Below are 20,345 nucleotides of genomic sequence, written 5' to 3'. Positions count from 1 at the left end.
CCCAGGAGGAGGTTCTGCCGAGAAGCAGGTTCTCCTGAAGGGCTCACTCCAGCCCAGCCTCCCGTGAAACTCCAGAGTTCAGGGCTGCCTGGCCTGAGAGGGGAGGCTGGAGCGCGTCTGGAGTCTGCCACTTCCCTCGAACAAGGCAGCTTCCTGGACACAGGGTATCCATCCAAACCCAGGCTTTCAGAGTGCCAAGGCCCAAATGGGAGCTGGTGACACTCTGACCTCTCTCCATGGGATGTGCCAGCTGGCAAAGGTCACCTCTGGGAGCGGCCCTTGGGTCACCCTCATGTCCCTCCAGGGACAGTGAGCAGGAGGGTGACCAGGGAGAGCCAGGGAGAAGATCTGAGGACTCAGGAAGCATCAACCCAGAGAGGTTTCAGGGGTTACCACCCAGCCTGTGTGAGAGTCGGGGGGCGGGCATCCACTCATCCCCCCCGAGGCCCAAGTGGCTGCCCTCAAACCACCTGGAGGAATAAGAAGGGGGAAGGGCGGCGTTCATGATTTCAGCATAGAATCGCCTAACCAAAGCTCTAGGCACAAAGTAGGAGCTTAATATCTGCCGCTCCTGCCTTCCTCCTGCCACCTCTCCACACCTGCGGCTATCAGGGGATACCTGAGAGCTTGGAATCTTGAATGCCAAGTGCAGGAAAGCGCTCAGCTGGGGAATGCCATGGCAGATGCCAGTCCTATGGCTCGTGTGGGTGACCCAAATTGCTTGAACCCGTCATGAGACCACAGGCCTCCCTCTATAATACAGTGGTGGGGAAAGGCAGTGGGAAAAGGCAACATGATTGTGATAAGATTTACAATGTAACTGTTTTTTTTTTTTTTTGAGACGGAGTTTCACTTTTGCTGTCCAGGCTGGAGTGCAATGGCACGATCTTGGCTCACCGCAACTTCTGCCTCAGGGGTTCAAGCGATTCTCCTGCCTCAGCCTCTCGAGTAGCTGGGACTACAGGTATGCATCACTATGTCCAGCTAATTTTGTATTTTTAGCAGCGATGGGATTTCTCCATGTTGGTCAGGCTGGTCTTGAACTCCCGACCTCAGGTGATCCGCCCGCCTTGGCCTCCTAAAGTGCTGGGATTACAGGCATAAGCCACTGCTCGTGGAGAAAGGCCCTGTTTTACAGGAGTAGTTCTCAAAGTCATGTCCCAACCAGCAACATCAGTATCACTTGGAAACTCAGAGATGCCAATTCTTGACCCCGTTAGGCTTTCAGAATTAGAAACTCAGCCGGGCAGCCTGCATTCTAACGAGCCCTCCAGTGCACTAGGATGAGGCTAGAGATTGAGAACCACTAACTTCAAGTAATCATGGCTGGACAGTTTAGACTCTCAGATCCCTATTAAATGAAAACCATTGGGATTACACTTAGAACAGGAAGTTTTTAAAACTCATGTTCTATCTCGATATATTTCAAATGTTAGACATTCTCATAAGAAATCTCAATACAAAAATGTAAAGTGTTTCCTCTCTTCCACTGCCCAGGGAGCACAGAAGCGTGTGTGTCCTTCCCTCGAACAAGGCAGAACATTCGAGAACATTCTGGTGCCTATGAGAATAGTCTCTTTACAGCAAAAGATCGCACCCCAGACACTGATCCACAGTTTGCTTTTCCCGTCATATTAGCTCCTCCATCAATTTTATGTTAATGGCTGCATAATATCCTATTGTGTGCTATTATCATAATTTTGGTGACGTTCCCCCAGATGGACATCTAGGTTGATTGACTAATCATAGGCATGTGTGGGGAGGCAATTATTTCTCCTTAACAGGATGGCCTTAGACCAGCTTTTTAAAATTTAGTTCACGGTCACCTCTCCTCCTATCACTCTCAAAATCTTGGACCTTGACCGGGTGTGGTGGCTCACACTTGCAATCCCAGCTCTTTGGGAGGCCGAGGCAGGCAGGTCACGAGGTGAGGAGTTCAAGACCAGCTTGACCAACATGGTGAAACCCTGCCTCTACCAAAAATACAAAAATTAACCAGGCGTGGGGGTCTGTGCCTATAATCCCAGCTACTCAGGAGGCTGAGGCAGGAGAATCGCCTGAACCCGGGAGGCAGAAGTTGTTGTGAGCTGAGATCTTGCCACTGTGCTACTGCGCTTCAGCCTGAGCGACAGAGTGAGATTCCGTCTTAAAAAAAAAAAAAAAAAAAAAAAAAGTATTGGACCTCAGGGCCATCTGCTCCACTATCCACTTTTAGAAGAAGAAAATCAAGTGTCCAAGTAACCTACCTCCAGGTTCCTGATTTTTGCAACTGAGGCGAGCCCTGGGTTGGGGAGAGTGTATGTGGAGATCACTAGACTGGAGGTGTCTCAGCGGGACCTCCACTGGATCTTGGCCAATGAACTTGAGAGGATTCTGAAAAGAACTGGGCTGTGCACCTGCTTGTGCAACCCAATCACCATTCCCCATGTGGGATTTCACGGAACTCAACAGGATGCTGAGGGAGGGGTAAATCCCAAGGCCTCCCAGGCAGGTGAAAAAAAAAAGGCCTTCAACATACTTTCAGGCCACATCAACCTTCAGGCACTTCCTCCTCCTATATGCCAGTGGCCTTCCTCTCCCAATTCCATCAATCTGGAACACACAGACCAACGCTCAAGAAGGGAGGGCCCAGCAAGTTCAAAGGCAGTGAATAAATTCACCCTAAACTTCCCAGGCAAGCAGAAGAGCCTGGGGTGGGGGGCAGAATGGCATGGAACCGGGCATCACTTATAAGATAAGGCAAAGAGTGTGGAAGTGACCTTCCCAGTCAGCACATCAGTGGAGTATTACCTGTCAAAAATGCTAACGGGGGCTGGGTGCAGTGGCTCACACCTGTAATCCCAGCACTTTGGCATGCTGAGATGGGCAGATCTCTTGAACCCAGGAGTTCAAGATCACCAGCCCGGATAACATAGGGAAACCTCATCTCTACAAAAAATACAAAAATTAGCTGGTGTAGCAGTAGATGCCTATAGTCTCAGCTACTTGGGAGGCTGAGGTGGGAGGATTGCTTGAGCCCAGTTGAGGCTGCAGTGAGCCAAGATTGTGCCACTGCACTCCAGCCTGGGCATGGAGTGAGACTCCATCTTAAAAAAAAAACAAAAACAAAACAAAACAAAACAGCGAATGGGAAGGATCTCTGTACGAGAGGGCAAGGGAAAGGGTTTGCTATGCCAAGTGAAAAAAAAGGCACAACTACATCTACGTCGGGACTAAAACCTGGAAGAAACTGTATTGGCCCACTCAGGACAGAGGCAGAAAGGAGCCCAGAGGAATGAAAAGGTTGCTGTGCTTAGAGCAATGAGCTTATGAATTCCCTCCCTTTTCAATTTCTTTACTGTTGTTATTGTTGCAAAAACATAAATGGATGAGCCCAAATGTCCATTGATGGATGCGTGGATAAAGAAATTGTGGTATACACATTCAGTGGAATATTATTCAGTCGTAAAAAGGAATAAAATGACCAGGTGAGGTGGCTGAAGCCTGTAATCCCAGCATTTTGGGAGGCTGAGGTGGGTGGATCACAAGGTCAGAAGATCGAGATCATCCTGGCCAACATGGTGATACCGTCTCTACTAAAAATACAAAAAAATTTAGCCGGGTGTGGTGGCAGGCGCCTGTAGTCCTGGCTATTTGGGAGGCTGAGGCAGGAGAATCACTTGAACCTGGGAGGTGGAGGCTGCAGTGAGCCAAGTTTGTGCCCCTGCACTCCAGCCTGGCAACAGAGCAAGACTCCATCTCAAAAAAAAAAAGGAATAAAGTACTAGTGCCTGCTACTATGTGAATGAATCACTTATATTAAGTGAAGGAAGCCAGATATAAAAGGTCACATATTGTATGATTCCCTTTTGATGAAATGACCAGGATCAACAAATCCACAGAAACAGAAAGCCGACTGGTGCTTGCCTGGGGATGGGAAGTAGGGGGACGGGAAGTGACAGAGGTCTCTTTTAGGGGTGAAGAAAATGTTTTGGAACAGGACAGAGGTAGTAGCATACCAAATCATATTGTGAATGAACTGAATGCCATAGAAGTGTACTCTTAAAAAGGTGAATGTTATGTGAATTTCACCTCAATTAAAAAAAAAAACAAACCATAAATGGATGCAAAATGTCCACCATGCCAAGATCCACACAGAGAGGGGGCGGGTGTGGAGGGGAGGGCAGGGCAGAGCGAAGCACAGAGCTTACAGAGGCCTGGCTGGCTGGACAAGGCTTGTTAGCCAGGGTTACACAAAAGGACACGGTTAACGATGCTCAGATGTGGGGAGTGAAGCGCCTTCGAGAGCAGAATTGTTGCAATCCAGGCCTCTGCCGCCTCCCCTTTCTGTTATCCAAAGGAAAAAGCACAGGGCTGTGGTTTGGCAGCCTTTGCCGCCCCGAGACAGCACCTGTGGATCGAGTTTCTCCCAAGGAGTACGGGATGTGTGCCTGCATCTCCATGCCTGGGCCCAAACTGTGGTCTGGGGAGCAGATGACCCTGCGGGCTGGTGGGGGATAAGGACATGGAACAACCTGTGTCGGGGCGATCCCTACTCTGGGAACGAGGCAGGATGAGGCAGGAGAGGGACGTTTGGATTCCCAGGTGCCTACTTTCCCACTGAGCAAGTCGACACCCTGAGGCAGCTCCAAACCGACCAAGGCCCTGCCTTCAGCTATCAGGCCATCGCCCAACCACTGGGATCCTCCCTGCTCTTCCACAGATGTCACTGGGGCCTGACTGCCACTGGGCGCTGCACCATGGAGCTTCTGCCCACAGCTAGGGGTGCCCCCGGCTGATGCACAGCGTCTCTGGACTTGTCGCACATGCAAACCTCTTCACATGGGTTGTATTTCTGCCTTCTCATGTAGAGGGATCATCACTCACAGACCTGGCACAGCCCAGGCGTCTCATGCCGGGTGCTGCCAGTGCCCACGGATCCTCTCTTGGCCAGGTGTGCTCACGTGGAACATAGGGAGTGGGCCAATGCGACGTGTGAGGCCTGTGTTCTGAGCTGCTTGCTCACTCATCCCACGAGGACCCGCGAGGCCCCGAGACGGGTTCAAACGAGCCTCTCAAGACCTTGCTTTGTTTCTCAGCCCCCGAGTGCCTCAACAAGGCGGCCGATTCACAAACACAGGCCAAGTGGTCAGTGTTCAGGGAGAACAGGCCTTCCACTTGCTAGAAAACATCTTCCCCAAGGGAAGCTGGAAAGAATGAGCCACGTGGACAAGATGTCACAGGAAAAAGTGACCCAACCCAAGAGATGGTCTGGCAATGTTCAGCTGGTGAACAGTGGGACAACATCCAAGTCCAAATAATGTGCCTCAGGGGCCGGAATTCATTCTAAAAGTATGAAGCACCTACTGGATACACAGAACAGCCAGAACTTGCTGCCCTCAGGGAGCTTATAGTCTAGTGGGGGGAGGCTGGCCACACCCAATCATTTGAACAATGAGTGTAAGCTTCAGGGGAAGCGGCTGCTGGCAGAGGTTCTGCCTGCATCTTCAAACCCTCTCCCAGTCCCTCCCCCAGTAATCACGCCCTTGGGGCAGGGTGGCAGCTGGGCCGTGGGTCTGTGATGTCCAGGTGGGGCGGGGTGTGTGCACCCTGCTTCTCTCTTCTGAGGCCAGGGGGCCAGGACCTAACCACTTTGGGAAGTTTCTCAGGAAAGCAACTTGGATCTGGGTTTCGCCTATTCCGCTTACCACATTTTGAGAACAAGAGGAGAAAAAGGGGAAGTGGAAAAAAGGGAAATTGGCCCAATATCCATCGAACGGGCTAGTCCGGGACAGCAATGAGGGCCACGGAGGAAGAGACGAGACCGGGACACTTGCTTGTCCCAGCAGTCAGTCCAGTGTTGGAAACTACAGCCAGGACTGGCCTTTCGAGCTAGCCCAGTCCTCTCCCCTTCCTGCTCTGCCTCCCCCGCTGTGGCCAGGTACTCGCGAGGACTACAAATGCGCATTTCATGTGTTCGCCTTGCTGGGCAGAGCTGCTCTGGGACATCGGACAGGCTGCGCTGAGAAAGGTATTTCCTCTGCGAGCCGGACTTTCCATAAAATGAAAACAGCAGCATGTTACCTTTGCAGGCAGAGGGGCCAGCAGGGGACTAGTGCGTCCCACGCCCCTCAGCAGCAAGCAAGGCCGGCCACATCACAGCACAGGCGGCTCAGACCACAGACCCCGGTGCTGAGGGGACCCCTCCCCAGCCGCACGTCTTCCCGCCAGGCGTGGAGTTTCCACAGCTGGAGGAGGACCAGGGTCCTCTCCAACGAACACACTAACCATTTCTAACGCGGTCCCAAGTTTCCGTTCCCATATCAAAAGCGCCTCTTTTCTGCTGAGGCAGCAAGACCTGCCAACAAAGCAAGCCACTGGGACCTGTGTTTTCACGACACAGCGCCTTGCCTCAGAACGCACTGCAGTGAATCACTGAGGTTTAATTGTATCGGCAGCTGGGCTGGTGGCAGGAATCCGTGTGAAAGTCAGACTGTGGGGCCCGGGCCAGTCCCCATACACCAGTGTCCCTGCCCTGCCCCCGATCCCCTCCTCTGCTGATTGACAGCACCTCTTCTCTAGGCCCCCAAACGGAAAACCAGACAGGAGTGAGCGCCTGCCCGGGGAGAGTCCGTTTCCTTTCTTGAGAACAGCTCCCGTTCTCAAGGTGAGGGAACCTGTCACCCTGAGTGCCCCGTGCACGGTAACCCTAGTGCATCCCACAGACCATCACCCGGGAGCTTGCTGGAAATGCAGAGTCTCAGGCTACTGCCCCCAAAGGGCACCAGCCCCAGACCCCCGGGTGACCCACATGACCAGGTGGGTCAGGGCTGTCGGTGGGGATCCTCCCAAGGTGGGGGCTGGAGAAAACACAGGAGAAGGCCGAGGGGTTTCCATCCCTCTCCGAGCCAATCCCGAAACACGACTGACTTCAATCAACCACGTCTAGAGGCCGACCTGTGTCATGGAAGGAGGGGACAGCCTCCCGTCCTGTGCCAGGGCCACCAGAGCGGGGGGGCGGGGCTGCTGATCCCCTAGCCCAGCCCTTGTAGAAGCCCTCGGGGTCTGGGAAGTCCCTGCTGGGAAGAGGGTAGGGCCACCCTGCTGGAGGCCCCTCCTTTCCTCACAGGCTCCCCGCTCTCCACCCTCCAAGCCCCGGACAGGCCCTCTCAGCTGCTCCAAAAGTCCCTTAGACACCAGGAGCCACACCAGCCCCGCTAGTCCTTAAGAGCCACACGCGTTATAACGACATTCTTTTCACTTCCAACAATCCCATCTGATGGGAATCCCATCTGTGTGGGATCTTCCAGGACCCCCTCCTCCACGGAGCCTTCCCAGGTGGGCCTCCGTTGCGGCCGTCTCAGAGCACCTCTCCTTCAGCTCCAAACCTGCCCCGGAATGACCTCGGGACCCTGGGTCCTGCCAGAATCTGGCCTGGCGATCAGTCACGGCCCCGAGTCCACGACCTGCCCGAGACCACCCACATGTAGCTGGGCAGTGCGCATTCTCACCGTCTCCCGGGTACCTACCAGAGGATCCGGAGTCCTCGAGTGTTCCAGGCAACCGCCTGGGAAAAGACCCAGGAGAGAAGCCCCTCAGGTCCTCGCCGCTGGGGGGACAATGACAGAAGAGGAGCGCGGGCAGCACCTCCGGAGCCCCTGCTGTAGGGCGGCCTCCCTGCCGGGTCCCCAGGCCTGCCTTGCCCAGGCTGGGTCAGCCCTGGCCCGAGCGAGCTCCGCCGTCTCCAAGGGGAAGCGGCCCTTGGTTACCACTGGCCTGGAGAACACAGAAGGCAAAACAAACACTGAAGGCCGCTCCCGGCCCAGACGCGCTCCTCGCTGCTGGGAACAATTACAAGGTAATCGGCCGGGTTTTCCAGAGTCCTCCAGAACGGGGCCAGGGTATATGCATTCCTGCCCTGCGGCTGCTGCACCCTCCCCCAAACCCCAAGACCCCCTCGTCCCAGTCAGGAAAGCACAGCAGAGCAAGGCGGGAGCCCCCCAAAGGCAGAATCGTGGCCCACGCCACCCACATTTCACGGCCACGAAGTCCAGCAGAGGAGGTGACACCACCTCAGACCTCAAAAGGGGGCACTGAAGACCCCAGCCCTGCCTGCAGGGCCAGACTCGAAGGCAAAGGCGGCCCGATTCCCTTCCCAGCCCCTTTTCCAGCTGTGACCGACTCTCTAGTTCCCAGGCAACTTGTCCTGAAATGAACAGAAACTCACCAGCAAAGGAGAAAGTACACTTCTCCTGGGCGAGGCCGCGCTGGCGGGAGAGCGGCCGAGCAGCATCTGGCTGTGCCCCCTGCCCCCTGCAAGTGCTGTCCTGGGTGGGGGGTGGCGGGGGGGGCGGGGCTTAGGCACAGCCAGGATAGCCTGGAGATGGATCTCCAAATGCCTCCTGTCACAGCACACCCAGAGCCCCCAGAGAGTCACCAACCTCCTCTCTCGGGACAGGGTCTCCCCTGGGCAGGGACACCCCAGAAAGGGGTCCGGGGGAGCCCACAGCCAGGGCCTTGGCTGTGTCCCAGGTCTCCATGAGCAGAAGCTTGAGGAAACAGGGTAGGAAAGAGCAGAGTGACACACCCCCACCCACCCCACCCACCTACCTCCATGTATCCAGGTCTGGGGTGGGGGAGGAGAGAGGGGACAAGGGACCTACAGGGAGAGATGCTGGCCCCTCCCACCTCTGAGGACTCAGTGTCTTCTAGGCGCCAATTCAAGCCATGCTCTCTCTTCCCTGCACCACAGCTGGGGAGGTGGGAGTGTCTCCATCCCTGCCTTTTTTGAGAGACAGGCTGCTGACCTGGACAGTGTTGGTAGCAGATCCACAGCACTATGCACAGGAAGAGGCGCCAGGTCCCTCTCTTAAGTCACCCCACCCTGCCTCTAAAGGCACTCTTGGGCCCGTTTTCCCCATGCTGGCTTCAGGGGCCCTTCCAGGAGAGAGACAGAGACAGAGCGGTGGAGCAAGAAGAGAAGGAACGGAGCAGGGAGGGGAAGGTTCATCCTCACTGGCGGCTCCGCAGCCTCCATGGCTGTTGGCTCAGGGCCCTCGTGGCCAGGGTGTCCCCATCAGGAGGGTGGCCTGAGGCTCTGAGCAGGTGCTACCCCCAGAGAGGCACCTAAGTGGGGACCCCAGCCCAGCAAGGCTGGAGGCGCAGCACTCACAGCCGAAGGGGAGAAAAGCCTGCAGAGGGCTGGGGCGTGAGGTTGGGCTGCACCTCTCCCCCACCCCAATCCTGGCCTTGTTCTCCCATCCCCTCAAAGAGGGCTTCCTGTCCCCAAACCATAGAGGCTTTAAAGTTAAAACAAGTGAACAGGTTCACTGACTAGGTGGGCAGGTGGCTGGCCAGGTGTGACGTGCCTGCCCTGGCCACACCCCTCCCCTGATTGTGGGGAGCCCTCTCCTTCCCCCTGCTGAGCCCCCCTCCATCCTTGTCCTCTTAGAGGGACGTCAGGGCCAACTCCTGCCCTCTACTCTGCCTCGGCCGCAGAGGGGTGAGGCCGCGGAGCTGGAGCTCATACAAGGGATTAGAGGCTCAGATCCTGACTTCCATGTGCTGGGAATGTAAATGGATCATTTCTGGGATAACCAGATGGAAACGACCAGAAAAGCCCCCTTCCCCTCTCACGTAGGCCCCTCGTCACCTCTTCCCACTAGGACAAGCAGAACTGATGGAGGAGTTTCTTAGAATGCCAGGAGCACCTGGGACAATGACGTGAGAGAGAGCGAGAAGCAGGGTCTGCGGCCGGATGCCAAGGGCCTTGATGCCACGATAGGGAGTCAGGCCCCAGCGCTGCCAAGCAGCCCCTCCGGGGGACCAGTGGGCACCAGATGGGGAGGTGGCGGGTCGGAAGGCTCTTTCCCCAAACTCACCTGCACCACCCTGGGTCTCTGGATGGGGACTACAGAAAGAACCATAGATGGAGATGGAGAGCTGGCCCCCCCTCTTTCCAGGGAGCAGTGAAGTGTCACCACCTAATAAAAAGGCAGCGAGGGCAGTGGTTCCCTGAACACAGCAACTGATGCCCTTTTATCGTCTCAGAGTGAGGGACCTGCCCGAGTCGGCCAGAAGTTGCGTCCTCACCAGCCCAGCGCTGCAGGTGAACTCAGGCAGTGGCCTCCTGCCCCTGCCCGGCCCCAGACTCTCCCTTGAATGCACACAGACAGATGATCCCTCACTCCTCGTACTTTCTTTTGCTTTGGGGGAAGTAGGTAAAGAACCAGGAGGAAAAATTAGACAATTTGTTTTAAGTAAATAGAAAATTCAAAGTGAGTTAACAACCCAAGAAATAACACTTCAAACCAAGAGCATGAGACAGCGTTGCTCATTTTTCACCTGCAGAGACAAGAACAATAAACGCCTACCCTGCAGAGCATCAAAGAAGATAATGAATACACACAAAGAGTCTACAGTTCCCAGCACACAGTAGGTCCTCAAACCGTGCCGATGTTTATGCAGCTCTCGCTCTGCATGGGATACCTCTGAGTACTCTGTACTTGATATGTATTAATGCATTAGGGGTGGCTATTATTACTGCACACATGACATTTGGAGGGTAAATTCTTTTTTTTTTTTTTTTTTTTTTGAGACGGAGTTTCGCTCTTGTCACCCAGGCTGGAGTGCAATGGCGCGATCTCGGCTCACCGCAACCTCCGCCCCCTGGGTTCAGGCAATTCTCCCGCCTCAGCCTCCTGAGTAGCTGGGATTACAGGCACGCACCACCATGCCCAGCTAATTTTTTGTATTTTTAGTAGAGACGGGGTTTCACCATGTTGACCAGGATGGTCTCGATCTCTTGACCTTGTGATCCACCCGCCTTGGCCTCCCAAAGTGCTGGGATTACCGACTTGAGCCACCGCGCCCGGCCTTTGGAGGGTAAAGTCTTAACTCCAATGATCATCTTCCAGCTACCGACCAAGGGACCAGAGAACCACAACATTCTTTCTCTCTTGTTTTTTACAGACAGGGTCCCTCCCTGTCACCCACGCTGGAGTGCAGTGGCACGATCATGGCTCACTGCAGCCTTAACCTCCTGGGCTTAAGAGCTCGAGTGATCTTCCTGCCTCAGCCTCCCAAGTACCTGAGACTACAGGCATGCACCACTATGCCCTGCTAGTTTTTTAGTTTTTGTAGAGATGGGATCTCACCCAGGCTGGTCTTGACCTCCTGGGCTAAAGCAACCCTCCCACCTTGGAGGGTTGGCCTCCCAAAGAGCTGAGTTTATAGGCATGAGCCACTGCACCGGGCCCCAAAACACTCTCTCTCTTTTCTTTTTCTTTTTAAAACAGAGTCTCGCTCTGTTACGCAGGCTGGCGTGCAGTGGTGCAATTTCGGCTCACTGCAACCTCCGCCTCCCAGGCTGAGGTTTAAGTGATTCTCCTGTCTCAGCCTCCCGAGTAACTGGGATTACAGGTGTTCACCACCACGCCTGGCTGATGTTTGTATTTTTAGTAGAGACATGGTTTCACCACGTTGGTCAGGCTGGTCGTGAACTCCCGACCTCAGGTGAATCTGCCCGTCTCAGCCCCACAAAGTGCTGGGATTACAGGGGTGAGCCACCACTCCTGGCTCCACAACATTCTTTTAAAGCACAAAGATACCTTAAAGATTATTACCCAATGAAAATCTACCATTTTACAAAATGGTGCGTTTTATAGGCCCTGTAGAAAACAATATGGCAAAATACTCAAGACGGAATCACCCATATGACCCAGTCAAGCCCCTTCTGAGTATACGCTCAAATAAATGCAAAGCAGGGCCTTGAACAGACATTTGTACAGCCACGTTCATAGCAGCATGTTCACGCTGGCTGAACGGTAGAAGCAACCTGTGTCCATGGACAGACAAACGGAGAAGCAGCATGGGGCCCGTCCCTCGATGAACTATTAGCCTTCAAACGGAAGGACGTTTTGACATGCTAGATGAGTGAACCTTGAACATGTTACACGAAGCAAAGTCAGCCAGTCACAAAAAGACAAATACTACATGATTCCACTTACGTGAGGTGCCTAAGCCGATCAGATCCACAGAGACAGAAAGTTGAATGGTGGTTGCCAGGGGCCATGGGGAGCAGGAACGGGGAGGGAGTGACTAACAAGCAGAGTTTCCAGTGGGGAAGATAAGGAGGTTCTAGAGATGACAGCCTGGCCAATGTGGTGAAACCACCCCGTCTCTACCAAAAATATAAAAATGAGCTGGGTGTGGTGGGAGGCACCTGCAATCCCAGCACCTTGGGAGGCTGAGGCAGGAGAATGGCTTGAGTCCCGGAGGCGGAAGTTGCCGTGAGCCAACGCCACACGCCACACTCGGCCTGAGCAACAGAGCAAGGCTGTCTTACAAAATTAAAAAATAAAATAAAATGTTAATTTGATGTTATATATATTTGCTACAATTGAAAATGCTTTGTTTTATTAAAAAAATAAAAACCCAAGGCATGAAGATGAGGTGATGAAAGGAGTCCCTCTGTCCTGACGCTACTGGGACAAATGCGGAAAAGTGTGAAGGAATGCAGCCGAGCACCCCCGCCAGGCCCCCCCGCCTCTAAGCTGGCCAGCAGCCAGGTCCTCTCCACCTTGAGCTGTTTCCCCAGGAGCCACGCTGCAGAAGAAAACTAGCTGGGCAGAGGGAGAATGTCACTATTTATTTGGCTCGTAGGCTCCTTGGGCCTCTTTGCCAACCTCTTTCCTTACCATTGGAATAAAAAAAGACTGTGCTCTTCCCCGGGCCGCTTTGAGGGTCAGCCTACACGGGAGGAGGCTGTGCACAGCAGGCTTCAGGAAGCTGACAGGGAGGGCTGGGGATGGTGGCTCATGCCTGTAATCCCAGCACCTTGGGAGGCTGAGGCGGGCAGATCACCTGAGGTCAGGAGTTTGAGACCATCCTGGCCAACATGGCGAAACCCCGTCCGTACTAAAAATACAAAAAGTAGCCAGACATGGTGGCATGCACCTGCAGTCCCAGCTATTTGGGAGGCTGAGGCAAAAGAATTGCCTGAACTCGGGAGGTGGAGGTTGCGGTGAGCAGAGATTGCAACGCTGCACTCCAGCCTGAGCGGCAGAGCAAGACTCCATCTCAAAAAAAAAAAAAAAGAAAAAGAAAAAAAGAAAGAAAAAAAAAAAGAAGCTGGAAGTAGAGGTGGACTTGAAAAAGGAGATAAATGCAAATAAGAGCAAGCCCTAAATGGCTAAGAAGTGCGGAAGGGCTGCTGTCTAGGAGGTGGCACGGGCTGTGCTGGTCCCTCTGGGAGCAGACACTGAAGAGGGCGGACCAAGGTTCCCACCGAAGAAGGTGGTTCCATGTTTTTCGCCATTTTCCTCTGCAGTTTGTACCTGGGAGGCCGATTCTTGGACCCTGGGGGTTTGCTGGTGCCTGACACAGCCCACGAGGGCAGGAGCTCAGTCAGCACTTGCTGGACGAGGGCACTGAAACCGAGCCTCAGCCACGGAGCCCAGGATGGGTCCAAGGTGCCAGGACCACCCACGGAGGACCACCCGCGGCCGATGCCCTCTCCTGCGTCCACCACACTTCGTGTGGTCTCCATCACCCTCTGCGCTCAGGCTGCAGAACCAGCTCAAGCTGACTTCAGACCTGGCCCCTGCAGGAAAAATGCTCTTCCAAGATCATGACCTCCTAATCGATCAATTGAACGGGACCAAAACACAAGCATCCTTCCTCTCTGCCTCTCGACTGTGTCTGAAAATACCATGCCCTTGACCTGAAATGCTCCCAGTTTCGTGACAGTATGTGACTCACTCTCTAAGGTTCTGTCGCAGCTCCTCTGCCGTTCTTCCTGTTCCTTACACAACAGATGTTTTGGGGGGTCTCTCCCTGTACAGGGGCCTCCCTCCGTGGGCTCCTTTGCTCTCGTGACCCCGGGGGTTGTTGCCTGTGAACTTGACCCGTCCATCAAATAGCATCTTCCCAGCGGTGACCCTGCCCCCGACTCACACATCCCCTGTAGCCTAAACAGCCCCCTCCCAGCCTCTACATTGCTGCCAATTTCTGTCACCGACTTCCAGTTCACCCAGATTCAAACTCATCTCTCTGGATTCCTCCTCCTTGGCTTCCCACATTAGTGCCCAGTGTTTTGTTGTTGCTGTTGTTGTTGTTGTTGTTGAGATGGAGTCTCGCTCTGTCACCCAGGCTGGAGTGCAGCGGTGCGATCTTGGCTCACTGCAACCTCCGCCTCCCTGGTTCAAGTGATTCTCCTGTCTCAGCCTCCCGAGTACCTGGGACTACAGGCACACACCACCACCCGACTAATTTTTTGTATTTTTAGTAGAGACGGGGTTTTACCATGTTAGCCAGGATGGTCTTGATCTTCTGACTTCATGATCCGCCTGCCTCAGCCTCCCAAAGTGCTGGGATTACAGGTGTGAGCCACTGTGCCTAGCCGAATGTTGTAAATTCCTCCCTCCATAATTGCTCAATCCCACCTTCACTCTCATCGCCCAAGTCATCACTGGCGAGGCCACTGGAAGGGTCTCCAAGTCTCTTACATCTCAGCACACTCAAACAAGTTTTCCTAAAATCATTGAGATTTTTTTTTGAGGGGTAGAGGTGGGGTCTCACTCTGTTGCCCAGGCTAGTCTCAAACTCAAGCAGTCCTCCCACCTTGGCCTCCTGAAGTGCTGGGATTATAGGCATCAGCCAACTCGCCTGGCTGAGGGTTTAATTTTGAAAATCTGTAATTCAAACATGTATAAAAACTTCACACATTTTTAACATTCAAGCTGTCAACAGTTTGACACGTTTGGCTTTGGTCCTTTTATTGCACAATAGCCAGAGGATTGGAACAGACAATACAGAGAAAAAGTCAATACAAACAGTAAGTAAACTTGCAGGAAAAGCAGCTCAACCTCCCATGGAGACAAAGGGACAGAAAAGAAAAGCAGTAGTGAGATGGTGTGGACGCTGCACTCTCCCGGTGGCTACAGTCAATACAGAGACGGTGTCTTCTGCCTACAGGAAGTGGAGGACAAGTACCCTCGTGGCTGTGGGATCTGAACCCCACAGCTTTGGGGAAATGAATGGGCAACTGATCCAGCAACTCCACCCCTGGTGCATGAGCCTGTAAGAACAAGAGCGCCGGCCGGGCGTGGTGGCTCGCGCCTCTAATCTTAACACTTTGGGAGGCTGAGGCAGCTCACCTGAGGTCAGGAGTTCGAGACCAGCCTGGCTAATATGAAGAAATCCTGTCTCTACTAAAAATACAAAAAATTAGCCGGGCATGGTGACGTGTGCCTGTAATCCCAGCTACTCAGGAGGCAGTGGCAGGAGAATCGCTTGAACCCAGGAGGCAGAGGTTGCGGTGAGCCGAGATGGCGCCACTGCCCTACTCCAGCCTGAGCAATGAGTGAAACTCCATCTCAAAAAAGAAAAAAAAAAAGAAAAAAGAACGAGCGCACCAGTAGCAGAAGGAGATCCATCAATGGGTGTTTACGATAGAGGTGCGGCCACTTCCTGCCACTCCAAACCAAGTGCATCGCCGAAGGTCACTCAGGCGGATCGCACTGATACGTCGGCACCACGAACCATCGTTACGCAGCAATTAAAAAGGTGGAACCACATCAGTGAGCCCGGAGACACTTCCACAAGCATTCAGCAGGAAGAGCAGGAGAGAACGTGAAAGGAGAGCCCAGTCTAATAAAACAGTGGCATCCCCAAGATGCAGACGTATGGGTCGGAGCTGGCAGGGGGTGTGACATTATTCTGGACGCATCATCCTTCCATAGAAGGTTTATGTTGTTGTTTTTTTTTAACTATGTAAAAAAAGACCCAGAAAATTACAAGTGTTGGCAAGGATGTGGAGAAACTGGAACCTTTGCGTATCATTGATGGAAATGCGAAATGGCGTAGCCACTGGACACAGTCGGGTGGTTCCTCAAAAAACTCACGATGGAATGATCCAGCAATGTACTCAACACTACTGAACTGCATGTCTTAAATGGTTAAGATGGTAAATTTTATGTTTTTGTATATGTTACCACGATTTTTAAAGGAATTTCAGAAGGACATCAATTTGGGAAGGGAGAGGGAAAGGAGAGGAGGAAGGGAAGGGGATAGGCAAACCCAAAATACTCCCCTGAACGTGTCGTGAAGTTAGGGATACGCATATCCGCATCACAGGGTCAGCTGGCAGGATATTACTGTGGTTTCCTTCGGTGGTAGGAGTGAGAGATTGGCAAATCTTTATAATAATAATAGTAATTATTATTATCTTTTGAGATGGAGTTTTGCTCTTGTTGCCTAGGCTGGAGTGCAGTGGCACGATCTTGGCTGGCTGCAACCTCCGCCTCCTGGGTTCAAATGACTCTCCTGCCTCAGCCTCCCAAGTAGAAGGGATTATGGGCATGCGCCACCACACCTGGCTAAGTTTGTATTTTTAGTAGAGACGGGTTTAAGCCTGCTGCCCAGGCTAGTCTTCAACTCCTGACCTCAAGTGATCTGCCCGCCTCAGTCTCCCAAAGTGCTAACATTGCAGGCTGAGCCACCATGCTGGCCTGTTACATCTTTATGTGTACATATCAGGTGTCATTCAGATTCTTCTCGATGAGCAAGGACTAGCAATTATTTAAGCCACCAATCTCCAACAAACTACAGTGAGAAGAGACACCTTGTGTCCTCGGAATGGAGGCTAGCGACCCATGCAGATGGTCACGGTTCCCTTTTCCTCTTTGCAAAAACGCGTGGTCACCTGCTCCTGAGCCACTCTGGACCCACTGTCCTGTGATCCACAGCGGTTTTCTCCCTGGGCTCTAGGAATCAGTCCCAGAAAAGATTCCAACAGCCTCACAGTACCAAAGTTTTGAGAAGTGTCTGTAGAGTCACACTACCCACAGAGTGTTTTCTTCTACCTCCACACCCAGGCCCACCATCTCCACGGTCCACCGCCATTGTCCAAGGCGGAGGTCTGGGAGGTCTCCCGGACTCCAGCTCTAACTTCCTTTGTCATTGCTGCTGTTGTTATTTTTGAGACGAGGTCTCACTCTGTCACCTAGGCTGGAGTGCAGTGGCGCGATCTCCACTCACTGCAACCTCCCCATCCTGGTTCGAGGGATTCTCCTGCCTCAGCCTCCTGAGTAGCTGGGACTATAGGTGCGTGCCACCATGCCTAATTTTTGCATTTTTTTTTAAGAGATGGGGTTTCCCCGTGTTGGTCAGCTATCCAGCACTATCTTTTGACTGGCAGCCCTGCCCATCTTCCCAAATGCTCTCTCCCCTACTCCCTTCCTGGGACCCTCTCACCTGACCTACCCACCACCGTGTGCCACCTCCCCTGACGTCCCCATCACTGCCTCAAGCCCTCAGCATGAAGTTCCTAGACTGAGATTCCCACCCCTGTCCACCCATCCAGGATCTCGCCTTTCCTCCCTCTCCAGCTGCGTCTCCCCCCACCCATAAACCCCTCAACTGGCAGCACCTGAGCCCCATGCAGACTGACCCGCCTGCACTGCTTCATACAACTGCCCTCGGGTGTCTTCAAGTCTCCCCCTTGGGAGGCCTTCCCCGCCACCCCACCCCCCACATCGGCCAGAGCTCTGGCGAGTCTTTCTGCCCTTGGCTGGCAAATTCCAGCAAGTACAGGGTCCACCCCTATCAGGGCAGAGCAGTGGTTTTGTTTTGTTTTCTTTTCTTTTCTAGAAACGGGGTCTCGCTCTGTCACCAGGCTGGAGTGCAGTGGCGTCATCTCGGCTTACTGCAACCTCTGCCTCCTGATTCAGCTGCCTCAGCCTCCCAAGTAGCTGGGACTACAGGCGCACACCACCACACTCAGCTAATTTTTGTACTTTTAGTAGAGATGGGGTTTCACCATGTTGGCCAGGATGGTCTTGATCTCCTGATCTTGTGATTTGCCTGCCTCAGCCTCCCAAAATGCTAGGATTACAGATGTGAGCCACCGCGCCTGGCCAGAGCAGTGGTTTTCAACTAGGGTGATTTTACCACCCTCCCTTCTCTACTCCAGGACATTTGGCAATGTCTGGAGACATGTTTGGTGGTCACACTTTGGGGTGGCATCGGGTGGGTGGGGGCCAGGGATGTCGCTAAACGCCCAGCAATGCCCGGCACAGGCCCCACACGGACAATTCCCCTGTCCTATGGCCACAGTGCCACAGCAGTGCTGGGAAGCCCCAACACAGAGTGGGCTTTAGGTGAAAGGATGCAGGGTATTCCTGGGACAAAACCATCTTCATGTGCCCAGAAGCACTACCTAGAACCCAGCACCTGCAACCCGGGGTCAACTCCCTGGCTCTCCCAGGCCAGAAGGGAGGCAGTCAGCGGGAGCTCGGCGCTCATCCCAACTCCCTCGTCAGCCTCTGGGTTACCCCGAATGAGACGTTTACCTCTCTGGGCCTTAGAGTCCCTGTTTAGAAAATAAAGCTTTGAAAGAAATCAGCTCTTCCCCAAAGTGGCCTTGGCAGAGTCTTAAAGCACTTGAAATCATTTCTGAGTCGGGGGAAACACTTATCCCCTTCTAGAGAGTCACAAAGCGCATCAGCCTCTTAAAGGCTCTGGGAAGTCCTGCAGGGCAGAAACTCAAGGGCTCTGTTCAACTGCAGCAGTTCCCAAACTTGAAGAACAGGGGCCATTCTTCCTGGAGCACATCTTTGCAAACACGGTGACAGATGACAGTCTGGGGGACCTCCCAATGTCTTTGGGCTCAGCGGCTTCAAGATTCTATTGACGAGCCAGGCTCCGCCTCCTCGCCTGGCCCCTGTTCAGAATCCTCCACACAGCACGTTCATCTGGCTCTAAAGGAGGGGGTGTCAAGGCGTGTGGCAGAGCTGAGATGTTTGCCATGTGACATAATGGCTGTTCATCACCTGCTCCAGCTAAGCAAACTCTTGAAAAGTCCACGCCATGCCCCCGAAATCCTCCCAAAGCCTAAGTGTGATTGGCGCACTCCATTCACGAATCCAGTCAGGGGCCTGCACTTCAGTGAGAAACTGAGGCTGGTCCTAGGCCCCATTAGGGCCCGTCCTCTTAAATCTAGACCAGGGTTGGCCAAATTACACCCAGAGGCCAAACGTGGCCCACTGTCTACTTCCGGAAGTGAAGCGTTATTGGCACACAGCCAGGCTCACGGTTTACATGTTGTCTGTGGCTGCTTTCATGTTACAAACTGAGCTGAGTCGTTTCGGCAGACACATGCGGTCTACCAAGCCTCAATAGTTACTGTCTCGCCCTTAAAGTGTGCTGACGGTGTTTGAGACCCTGGGAAATGGTGAAGAAACAGGGGTCAAATCCCTCCCCGAAACTCCCCCAAGACTGCCCTACAGGGGCTCAAGTGCTTGGATCCGGTGCACCGGGGTGGCCAGCTGCTCTTCAAACACAGACAAGTGCCCAGATGCCGCTGTCTGCCCAGCCCGTGCCCAACTCTGCCCTCCCCTCCCCGTCTGCCTGCTCTGCCTTGTAAGGTGCATTCCCCATGGTGCAGCCTTTCCCAGACCCCGGTGACACCCCCTTCCCTTTACACACCAGAACCTCATCTCCAGCAGCTATCATTCCGTGACTGGCGATTGACTTTTAAGCACGTACCCGCCGAAGACATACACACTCATGCATATGTGATACTCACATGCTTCTGTATCAATAGATTATATACATTACGAAACACACATCCCCAAAATAGAAATGAAACTAGATGAGATAAAAATAGCTACCAATGTTCTGCCCACACGGGGGTGGATTTTCCTATGAGTGGCCGCTCTGGAGGCTATGGGCTTAGAGGACCACCAGGGACCCTCAGAAGCGCTGCTTGTGGGTATAGGGGGTGGTGCTCGTCTCTTCCTCGGGAAACGACAGGAGATGCATTTAAGAATGAGGAACCATCCCAATGCCCGCCCTGAGCATCTGCCCCTAAGCCGTGACCCCCCAGTGCAAGGAGGCTGGGATTCTTGGGACCAGGTTCCTCTCCAATCTCGAAGACTGGAAAGGGCTGTAAGCAGGAAAGAAGGTGTTAGGGTCCCCCCCAACCACCGCCACAAAAAAAGGCGCCAGCTGCTCCCCTGGCAGCAAACACCCTTGTGCATCCAGGGGAATTTTTGTGTTTTGACTCAGAGGCAATAATCCAACGCAGACTAAACTGCAGGAACGAGGAAGCCCCTTGGAAGCAGCGAGCTTCCCTCCCTCATGTCTGCTCGGCCAGTGGGAGGGAAGACGGCTGTTTTTCTCTGCAGGCAGCTGACCAAGGGTGGCTTAGCCTCAGTGGCTTCCTTCTGGAAGGTGGCGCAGGAACCACCGCAAGGCCTGTGGCCCCCCAGTTCCTTGGGGCTCTCAGACTCTCACCCCACCTCCTACTTGGAGCCCACCCAGCCCGACCACCAGGGAGAACATTCGGCCACATGCAGACAGCA

At 53.6% G+C, this 20,345-nt stretch overlaps 1 protein-coding gene across 3 annotated transcripts in view; it reads right to left on the bottom strand.

The window, feature by feature from the left end:
• SPSB1 (splA/ryanodine receptor domain and SOCS box containing 1) overlaps nt 1-20,345 on the bottom strand; it is a 79,573-nt gene that overhangs the window by 24,294 nt on the left and 34,934 nt on the right. Inside the window, exon 1 of one of the 3 annotated variants that reach the window (XM_003927919.4) lies at nt 7,509-7,920. The exons of the other annotated variants lie outside the window; for them this stretch is intronic. The gene's annotated coding sequence lies outside the window, so the exon portion shown is untranslated. Of the gene's footprint in view, nt 1-7,508; nt 7,921-20,345 lie in introns of those variants that run through there. 3 annotated transcript variants of the gene reach the window in all.

Source organism: Saimiri boliviensis, chromosome 11 (assembly GCF_048565385.1).
Source record: "Saimiri boliviensis isolate mSaiBol1 chromosome 11, mSaiBol1.pri, whole genome shotgun sequence".
Taxonomy (NCBI): domain Eukaryota; kingdom Metazoa; phylum Chordata; class Mammalia; order Primates; family Cebidae; genus Saimiri; species Saimiri boliviensis.
Note: the sequence above shows the minus strand (reverse complement) of the source record. Positions and strands in the feature narration are given on the sequence as shown.